Genomic DNA, 10,876 nt, shown 5'->3' with positions numbered 1-10,876 from the left:
AGTCAACGTACTATTTCTTTAAAAAACTTGAAGATTTTTATGTTATAGAGTTCGTTTAAGCTAACTTTAGCTTAGGTAGGTACTTATGTCTTGTTTTAGCATTTACTTTCAGTTTTCCATGGTGTGCCTTGGAAGAGTCACAGCTATAATACGACGCCGAGAGGCAATCTATTTGATGTACCTGGGGGCCTAGCCAACATGTCAACAATCGATCGACAAACGCCGATTGAAAAGAAAAAATGTATGGGGATGGAGATGACAATGTAACGAAAAGTCACGTGATCAATTCCATACATTATTTCACTTTTGATTGGCATCTTATATCAACGATTGTCACTTGACTAGGCATTAATAACTTGGTTGTTTTTATTGTAATATTTTGACGTCAAATAAGTACTTCCGATTCTATTTCTAATGGCTCCTTTACACGATGGGCCAACGCCGGCCACTGCAAGGGACGCAGCCATGCGGTAGAATGAGATAGCAATATCACTTGCTCCCTCTAACGCATAAATGCGTCCCTTGGAGTGGCCGGCGTTGGCCCATCGTGTAGAGGAGCCATAATGCGAGAACGCATCTTGAGGGTTTTCGACTTTAAGCGGAAAAAAATTAGATAGTTTAATGTAAATACAAGATAGATAGATAGTAGTTTATTCATCACACTTGGTTATAGGTACATTTAAAATACACGGTGTAACATGAGTAAACCGAATAATTTTAACATAGTATTCCTGATCATATTTAGAGACAAAAATGTCCTATAAACTTTAAAAAAAATACGCTTTGTTTCAGAGATAATATTAATTTAAAAATAAACAAGTTTTTGTTGTTACATAATGTAAAAGGCCTTTTCGATGGTAATGCTGCTGCTATGGGACGTAGTCTAAATATCCTTATTGATAGATGTCAAAAAGTAACAAGTAACACTTTGCAAAAAGAAGGTTTTACGAAAAAAAAATGTAAAAATCTATTTTAAGTAACAAGTTTACCAATAACATTTATTTTTTATGTACAAGTACATTCAAAAAATTGAAAAAAAAAACAAATTAAAAAAAATTTTTGGGCGAAATTGACCTAAACTCATATTACATTTTTTTCTTCTTTTGACCTCAGAAATGCGTGGTTAAAATTATTCGGTTTCCTCATGTTACACCTTGTATACATCGTGTACACAATATCTACTATGTTACCTACTAACAAGAGCGAGTAGCCAGGAAACATTAAACTAAGATACATTCATGTCATAATTTGTAACATTCACACTTCATTAAATTCATTTAAGTTATGTTATAATAGATCCAAAGATAACATTTGGCAGCCCTGTTAGCTTGAGTGTCACGCGTCGCGGCCAGCGTCACCGAAAAAGCGTCACAACCCCGACACCACTACACCGGAATTGGATGTCGGCATGGATGTCGGCATGTCGGGCCGGCGCTGACATCAAGCCTCTCGAACGACAGCGAATTTACAACTACTGTACACTTGTACAGTCACCTGCAATAGTATGTTACACAACGAAGGCAGCAAAAATATCTGACACGATCTTATTTAATTTTGTAGAGCGATAGGAGCGCGTCACATTATATTTTTGCGGCCTTCGAAGAGTAACATATTATCGCAAATGATATTTCGTACATAACGTTCCTTGAGAAACATAGTGTCACTATCCAAAATGATTTGTGCCTGAAAATTCATATTTCAAAAATGGAACAACGTCACTATTAGAATGGTTCTTAATTTTGTATAGTGACACTATGTTTGCACCCGCGATTCGTTTTTTTTATCATTAGAAAAAGACAACGCGATCTTGACGTGTTTTTAATTGGAAAACGCTTATTTTTTAATCAGTCACTATCACTTATCAAAGCAAAAGAATGTAAATAATCGTATATTATGATTACTTAGGAAAGCCAAAAAAATTTAAATAATCGTATATATTAGCCGTGACTTATTTTTCAAATGTGTTTTTCAATAAAAACACACGTCAAGATTGTTTACCTTTTTTAGCATTAGAAATAAGGTAAACAATCTTGGTGTGTCTTTTAATTGAAAAACACATTTTATAAATTAGTTACGGCAAATATGTAAGAATTATGAATCTAATACGATCATTTATATTTTTCTGCTTTCATAAGTAATAGTTCCTGATTTGTAAAAAGCGTTTTTCAATTAAAAGACATGTCGAGATCGCTTACTTTCTTTCAAGTTCTTTCTAATGCTAAAAAAACGAACTATAAATCAACGAACTATAATTACCTACTGAAATTTATTATTGGAGGATTGCACAGGCCTGTCCTGCATATATACTTAGCTTTCTTATTTCTATTACCGGTTCACTGCCTTATTAATCGGACCTATTTTATTTACTTTCACCTGACCGGTGTCTGTCTGTCTGTAATCAAATCTTGCAAGTTAAATTTGATCCACTTCCCGGTTTCCGATTGAGCTGAAATTTTGCATGCACGTACCTATAAATCGGATGGCAATGCAATATTATGATACCGTCGAGCTGATTTGATGATGGAGACAGGAGGTGGCCATAGGAACTCTGTGATGAAACAACGCAACCTAACTGTGTTAGGGTTTTTTAGAATCGTCTCGATGAGTATTAGGTGTTTGTCGTAGGAAAAGTACAGTCAGCGATAAAAGCTTGTACCAAAAATGAAATTTTTGCCAAAAACTTATTTATTAATAGGATTACTTCTTCATTCCTCTTCGAGTTCAGTTTCAGTTTTTCATAACGCTCGAACACACTTAAATCTAACTAACTTTTACATTCATTACATTCTTAGATTTCATTTACACACTATTCACTCCCTCCTCACAACAAGCTTACAAACACACAAGTTCACACTCCGCTTTCTTTCCTAATTCCTATTCTTATGTTTAATATAATTATATTTTTTTTATCACTGATGGTAACTCCCGCGATACTATAGGCATGCCTAGTGTGGGGTCCCCTGTAACGTGCCTGTTAAACTTTTATTGGCATTAAAAATTTGTTATATTGTTATTGTTAATACAGTCTATAAGCTCTTTTACAGTACATATGGACCATATGTACTGTAAAAGAGCTTATAGACTGTATTAACAAGAGCACTTTCCGTGCGTTGTACGATACACGTGCGAATAGGTAATTCGAAACGAGTGGCGATAAATTGAAACACGACCGAATGGAGTGTTTTAAATCGACACGAGTTCCTCTTTTCCGCACTTGTATCGTAAATAACTACATATTTGTCAATGGAAAAAGGCAGCTACTTCGAAAACTGTACGCGTGAAGCGACGGGCTCGAATAGTATTTGTATTGTATTTGGCGACTTATATCTTACTGACAAATAGATTTATTACACTGAAAACGTTTAAATATAATTTACCTTTAAGAAGAAAGTGCACGACCGCGCGAAACCGTCTTTCTATGCAATAGTGGTCCTCTTTGTTCCTTTCTGGGTATTAATTAACATTATTGAAAATATTTTACACAATTTGATATATATCCACCAGACCTATGCCCCTTCGATTGTTTTTTTACAATAGGTACAAGGGGCATAGCTAATGCAACAAATTATGAAAAAATATTTATACAGAGAGGAAAATGGGAACTACATTTGTACCTACAGAGAAGCGGTCGTAACACAGCAAAAATATCTAGGTATAGGTAAGTACATAAGTAATTTCATGGATGAAATAGATAAACCTATTTTTTCCTACATATTTTCCGATTTTTTATTTTAAGTAGTATTTTTCCTTTAAAATTTTTAACCTTTTGAACGCTATCATATAAATGTCGGCGGCCGATCGTAAGATCAGGCAGATCGTAATGTTCCTATGTAATGTTTTGACGATAGTCACATTAAACCAATATATAGATAGGGTAGGTTCGTTAGGTTGCTTCAGATGAAGATGCCGAAGGGCAAACTGCCCAGAAATAGGAGCCCCACGTAGTGGAGCTCCGTCGACTCAGAGAACGAGTCAAAGGTTTTTACGTTTCACGATATGCCTAGGAATTTCACGATATGCCTGATCTTACGATCGGCCGCCGACATAAATACAAACATCACTCAAACCCGAAGGTCCTGGGCGCATGGGATTTAATGTAAACCTTACTGGAAAGTGTGAAGGTTACTTTTACAGCGTGCGCCACATATATAGTTGTCCTTGGCGCTGTGGGCACAAAAAGTAACGACGACTTTAGGTGTTCTCGGCGTTCAAAAGGTTAAACAGTTAAGTACATTTGTTTTAACACGAATTAGCGGAAAATTTTGCAAAAGCCAAAAGTTGGTGATTGTTAGAAAATACAGTAGAATCCGGTTATAACGACACTCAAGGGACCGCTGATATTACGTCGTACTAACCGGACGTCGTACAAAACGAGCCGCCAATTTTAATATATTTTTAATCAAAATAATTACATCATTTTGTATTTATTTATTTAAGAAATAAAACATTTCTTTTAAAATATATATTTACGTTAGTATTACGACACCTTGTCTTAAATGGAGAGACTTGTGTGTTTAGAAGAAGCCACTTTTCATCAAGGTACGCGTACTCACTCGTCATCCCAAGGGCCCAACCTTTTCTGTTCTCTTTCAAGGCGCAGCAACTAGTATCATTTCTCTCTCCTCGCTCTTTTAAAAATGCCGTTTGTCAAAAAAGGACAACCATAACAGTTGACAAGGTGGACTTCAAATCAAGTGTTGCCTTTCTTGATGCGCCCAGGCTGTGTATGTGTGCGTAAAAGCGTATATGTGTGCTTTCATTGTGCTCTTTTAGGGATGTGAAAAGTCGATTTTAATCATGTTATATATCGATAAACGCTACACAGCGGAACGAAATAGCGATTAATTGAAGCTTCAATATCTTCGTTAAACATAAACATAATTGAAATGCTAATGGATAATGAATATATTATAATATAATAATATAATTCAATTATTGCGGAACACCTATTTTAGGAGGTATTTATGTATTTTAATTAAATATCTGAACTTTGCCTTGGTTCCCTGCTGGGGCGTGACTATAAAATTGTGATCTGATAACCACAATAAAGAATAAAAGCGTTTTTGGTCATTTTAGGTATCGTTAAGCCTTTGAAGTTAAATTAAAATTGCAAGAAATGTCGATAGTTTATCGATATGACTTTATCGACATGGCTACAGCAACGTGGGCCGCATTGTTAATCGTACACTAAACAAAAGTGGCAACAGTGACAGCTCGCTGAGACTACGTCTTTATATATTATAAGTCTATGCGTCATCCGCAAATTACTCGAATTCCGTAAAATAAAAAGTCGTAATTCTTGGGAATCTAATCAAGATGACGTTGTTTTATCACATAGTTCCTTTGGCCACCTCCTGTGTCCATCGATAGATCAGCTCGAAGGTACCTACCAAAATATTGCATTATGTCACCCAACTTACATAATTATATCTTATTTATCTTATTTTTTTTTATTATGTGTGTATTATGTGTCTCAATCGAATAATGGGAATTGTTTTATTTAGTTTGCAAGATTACGAAAAGTCGCATGACTATCTGTTTCATCTTGCTCCCTATATGCAAAAGGGGGAGGAGAGTTGGGTGCGCGGGACGGAGTAAGCTTCTTACCAACAATTTATTTGTAAAAACTACGTCGGTCGTCGTTGTAACCGGACTTGACGGACGGATTTTGAGTCAATTTCCCTCGTTAAAAGCGATCGGTCGTTATAAGCGGAGTCGTTATAAACGGTTGTGCTTTCATAGTAGCTTGTACTAAAACCAAACAAGTGCCTATACTTACGTTGCTATAAGCGGTTGGTTGTTATATGCGGAGTCGTACTAACCGGACTCTACTGTATGTGATTTGAGTTATATTTTGGGATTTGTGTTTATTTTATGTCCAATAACATTATAGGTAGGTATATCACAAAAAGATACCGTTTCGATGGTAGTAATATTTTTCATAATACCTAACTGTATACAAATAAGATTTAGCCTTAATGTGAATTCTAACACTGATTTAGCCGTAAAATCGATGTTTCGTTTTTATATTTTTAATATTTTACCTAGAATCAGCAAAAAATCACGTGTCAGATATATTAATTTCGGGCAAAAAGAAAAATAAATTCATTTCACGGTTAACAAAAAGTGTACTTGTAAAGTTTATAAACTTGTTTACTTAATAACGGATAATGGATAACCATGCAGCCTACAGAAAATAACAAAAATTTAAAACTTACGTGCGGGTCGGCGGGCGCAGTGTTCGCGCCATGTCCGCACGGCGCGCTGTCCGGGGCACAGTGGCGATTCCACCCGGCGACGCCACGCCTCCCCCCGACACCACCCTGTCCAGAACGACTTATATTCTTAGTAAACCTGCGGCGCTTACGACATTCTATACTTAGGAAAACAGTTTGCGTGTAAGAACGACTGAGCTCGAAGGAAAATGTACGGTGATTACGACCTTTTGGAGGTGAGGGAGTTGTGTTGCATCGTTTTGGAAAAAGGATGGAAGTGAATATGGAATTGGTGGACGTTTGTTGCGTTTGAAAATTGAGCGGTTGGTGTTGACCCGCCCAGTATTAATAGAAAAAGTTTGATTGTACTGGTGGTAGACACCTACGAAAGACCTACGAGTTTATACGTAAGTACCTACTTACTGTAAAATATAAAATATTGTACCTTTTATAATATAATCGACAATTCAATGTACATATAAATTTATTATGCCAAGCTTATTAAATTTAATCTACGGTAGATAACAATGTAACTGATTTGCGTGCGAAATATACAATAGAAATCGCTGTATAGAAAGGACTATGACAAATGGTACCACTACTCTGTTCAACTACTTAGGCCCACTTGCACCATTCCACTAACCCGGGGTTAACCGGTTAAACCTGGAGTTGCCATGGATACAAAGTAACAATTTGTCACTAAGTTAACTGGCCGCGTAGCCGAGATGCCAATCGCTTACGCTCCGTTGCGATCGAAACGCAACTGTCACTGTCACACTAATATGGAAGAGTGATAGAGAGACATAATACTTTTCGTTGTCGAAGCGATAGCGATTGTAAACTTGGCTAGGCCGGCTGTTTAACCGCTTAACCTCGGGTTAGTGGGATGGTGCAAGGGCCTTAGAAAGGCAGTAGGTAGATCCGCTGAACAACGTAGAGCGGCTTCTCAAGTTCAAATTCCTTTGTCATCTAGACAGGAACACTCCAGCTCGAATCATTCGGTGGGAATCATACATAATGAAGCCGATTTTGATTTACCAATTTGTTATGGTATCTTGTTATGATATGACATTGACCCATGTCAATGTCATATGCTACAGCCTAATGTATCCTAATGTATAGCCTTCAGTGCATCTCACAGGCACCAATAATCGCGAGCAAGATGTCTGATGACACGGATTCCAGTGCATTTCGCTGGCACCAATCATAGTGAGCTATCATTAAGGTCAAAACATGGCCAAAACCGTAACAAATGATTTAATCAGAATCCGTCAATGGCGGTCGTGAGAGTGAGGTGAAGAAAAAAAATATTTGTTTGAAAAGTTTTGAGACGACTTATTAGCTACGCCTACGCCGTAGCTCGTAACTAGCAAAGTAAATGTGTTATAAGCTTATTACATATTTCCTGTAATTTTTTTCCCGAGTTATGAATAGTTTCTGTGTATTAAATACGTATGTAAAATCGTTACGTACCAGCGTATATACCACCTATAGTACAATACAAGCTATAGCACAGTTTGGAGTTAGTTCGATCCATGTATGATTGTCCTCAAATATTAAAAAAAAGAAACTAAGTAACCAACGGACAAAGTAATTTTCGCATTTACCTATACATAACTAGTGACCCGCACTGGTTTTGCACGGGTTAACAAATTATACACCTACCTCGAGAATCACTCTATTGATAGGTGAAAACTGCATGAAAATCTGTTCCGTTGTTTTTGAATTTATCGCGAACAAACATACAAACACACAAACAGACAGACGCGGCTGGGGACTTAGTTTTATAAGGTATAGTGATATGCATTTATTATTTTGATGTGTGACGTAGGCACTCACGCGTATTCGGGAAACGGGATAATCACAAGATCTAGAGACGATATAGAGATCAACTAGATTTACATTAGATATCGACTAGATGTGACTTGGTCTAAGTCATAACTTGTAGCAATCGTTCAAGTCAAGAGGACCTCCAGAATCGCGGAAACGTCAAATTTGACATAAGTATCTATCTTACAAATATCTTTAAATTATCCATATCGTAACTTGTTGAGGTCTAGTAGAGATCTAGTTCATTTTCCGAATCGAGCCGTAACTCCTAAATTTAAGTACTTGTAAATCTTGTAATACTAACAATGTTATGGACCCATGCAGTCTGAAATAAATATATTTAAATTGAAATAATAGTTAAAATGTAAGTGCGGCCTCGCGACAAGTGGTAGGCGGGGCGCGGGCTCGTTGGACACACCCTCCGCTGGCCACGCCCATAGCACTCTGAAAGCTTAGTGAAGCTCTTAAAGGCTCCATCGCGAAAGTGCCCCGATATAAAAGTATAAAATATTTTATTGTAAGCGCATTATTGCGCCCTGATGGAAATTCCAATTATATCGTTAAGTTTTTTCACAAGTTTTTGGTAGGTAGGTATTAAGTACCTGTTTTTCACGGAGCGTCGATATGTGTCGTTGCTTAAAGTGGTATGTAGGAAAGGGGAGGAAATACATAATATACCAACATCAATAACAATACAAAATATATGTATATCGTAGTTCTGTCTGAAAGAACGAGACGAAGGTTTACAGTCGCCAGCGTTATACTGAAATGAGACGAAAAAATTGATGGAAATTAACTCGCTACACTCATAATTTGAGTGATTTCTTTGTTTAAAACAGCTTTTCGATGACTTTCTTTTTAGGGTTCCGTAGAGTGACATGGATACATAAATCATCCATGGCGATAGAACGGTATAATTACAAAATCTTTTACAGTACATATGGTCCTACTTTCCCGCAGTAGTGCGGGAAACAGCACTTTCCGTGCGTATGTCAAAAGTTTAAAGGGCCATATAAATATGTACCTACTGTAAAACGTTGAACGATACACGTGCGAATAAGTAATTTGCAACTCGTGTCGATTTAAAACACTCCCTTTGGTCGTGTTTTAATTTATCGCCACTCATTTCGAATTTCCTCTTTTCCGCACTTTTATCGTAAATATCTATAGTGTCGGTACCTACTTCCTGAACAAAATGTTTTAGATTTTTTTTGCTTTAGGCACTTGTCCCACCGCCGACGATGAGCGATAAGCGAGTAGAACGATAAACTAGAAACGAGTGGGCGAGCGGCGAGAAGCGAGTGTTAGCTCCAATAGTTTTGTCGCTCGGCTATAGGCGAGTGTTCGAGTGCGACGGGCTATTACTCGCGTCACTCGCTCGGGCGATGCAGCGTAGCCGAACACGCAGACTGATTGGTCTCGCAGCTTGAGTTCTAACTACGAAGCGAGCATCGCCGAGCGAGTACCGCTGAGCTAGTTTTATCTTATCGCGGCGACAAACTAGTAGAGCGAGTGTTTTCGCCGGCAGTGTGAACAGCCAGCGATGAACTATTAATATATGTGTCTCTTATACTAACACAGAATCCTAATCTTTTGTTCGTTTCTTGGGCGAGAAAATCGCCGATAGTTAATCGCTTACTCGCTCTTGGTGGGACAAGTGCCTTAAGTGGGGTATCGTTGAATAGGTAGGTAGATCTTTTCATAGAGTGAACAGTTTCGGAAATAATCGCTCCGAAAGAAAATAATTATGTGTCCCCCCTTTACAGGTAAACACAAAAAGTAAAGTAAGTAACCCTCCTCCTCCTTTAAGAAGGAGTGAGTTGATCTCTTACGAAATATAACATTTGAAAAAATGTGTTTTACGGAACGCTTGAGGCACTAGTGGTAGGTGTTTTTTTATTCTTTGAAATCAGTGTGTAAAGTTGCATTGTGAATAGGCCAATGTATTAATATATAAGAAAACATAGGCGTATATAGGCATTTGCTATAGTCAAATATGAAACAAAGTGATTGGAGAGCTACGATGCCACAGACAGACAGGCAGCCAAACATTGTCATCAAACATTTATAACTCGTGTAACAAAATAAAATATGCGACAACAAAGACCAAAACTTTATCAGTAGGACGACAATATTAAATTATTAGTATACGGATTTATATAGAAATTGATTGGTTTATAAGTTATAAGAAAACACAATTCCTCTAATGTGGGCGAAACTGGACTCAGTCTTAACTGTCTTGACATAAAACTATCACAACGCTCAAGATTCTAGTTTTTGACTTACCTGTACAAGAAGTGACCAATCAAGATAGTATTATGTACCTATCTTTCAGTAGGAGTTAGCAGCGAAAGAGCTATTAAAGGGATGTTTCCTATACTTACTTAATAGTTATTTGTTTTACAAGGGGGCAAAGTTGTTGTTTAACCGCTCGTGCTAATATTGATACCCGAGCAAGCAAAAGATTCCAAAATTGAACCACGAGCGTAGCGAGTGGTTCGAAAAATGGAATCTTGAGCGTTGCGAGGGTTTCAAAGCACGAGGTTAAACAAAATTTGCCCCCGAGTGAAACATAAAATTTTTCACCACACCAACCCGAAGCAAATATTAAATGTAAAATATCAAACAAAATCAAAACAAATCAAATCCAAATGAATGTTATCCAATATTTATTATCCAAAATCATCATTTAAAAGTGAATTCTACCAGCAAACATAAGAAAACAACTCAAAATTTGCATTTGATTACTTTGCCTCACATGTGAATAAAATGCAACTTTGCTATCAGTTTTTGAAGTGCAAAGTAAGCCTTTCTGAGCTGGTGTGGTGAAA

At 37.1% G+C, this 10,876-nt stretch overlaps 1 protein-coding gene across 1 annotated transcript in view; it reads right to left on the bottom strand.

Moving 5' to 3' along the window:
- The window catches only part of LOC134665408 (sodium-dependent dopamine transporter), a 33,843-nt gene extending 27,576 nt beyond the window's left edge, over positions 1 to 6,267 (bottom strand). The window contains exon 1 of the mRNA XM_063522359.1: positions 6,219 to 6,267. The gene's annotated coding sequence lies outside the window, so the exon portion shown is untranslated. The remainder of the gene's footprint in view (positions 1 to 6,218) is intronic.
- Positions 6,268 to 10,876: the final 4,609 nt, after the last annotated feature.

The sequence above is a fragment of the Cydia fagiglandana genome, chromosome 6 (genome assembly GCF_963556715.1).
Source record: "Cydia fagiglandana chromosome 6, ilCydFagi1.1, whole genome shotgun sequence".
NCBI classification, from domain to species: Eukaryota; Metazoa; Arthropoda; class Insecta; order Lepidoptera; family Tortricidae; genus Cydia; species Cydia fagiglandana.
This window is presented reverse-complemented; position numbering and strand designations above follow the sequence as displayed.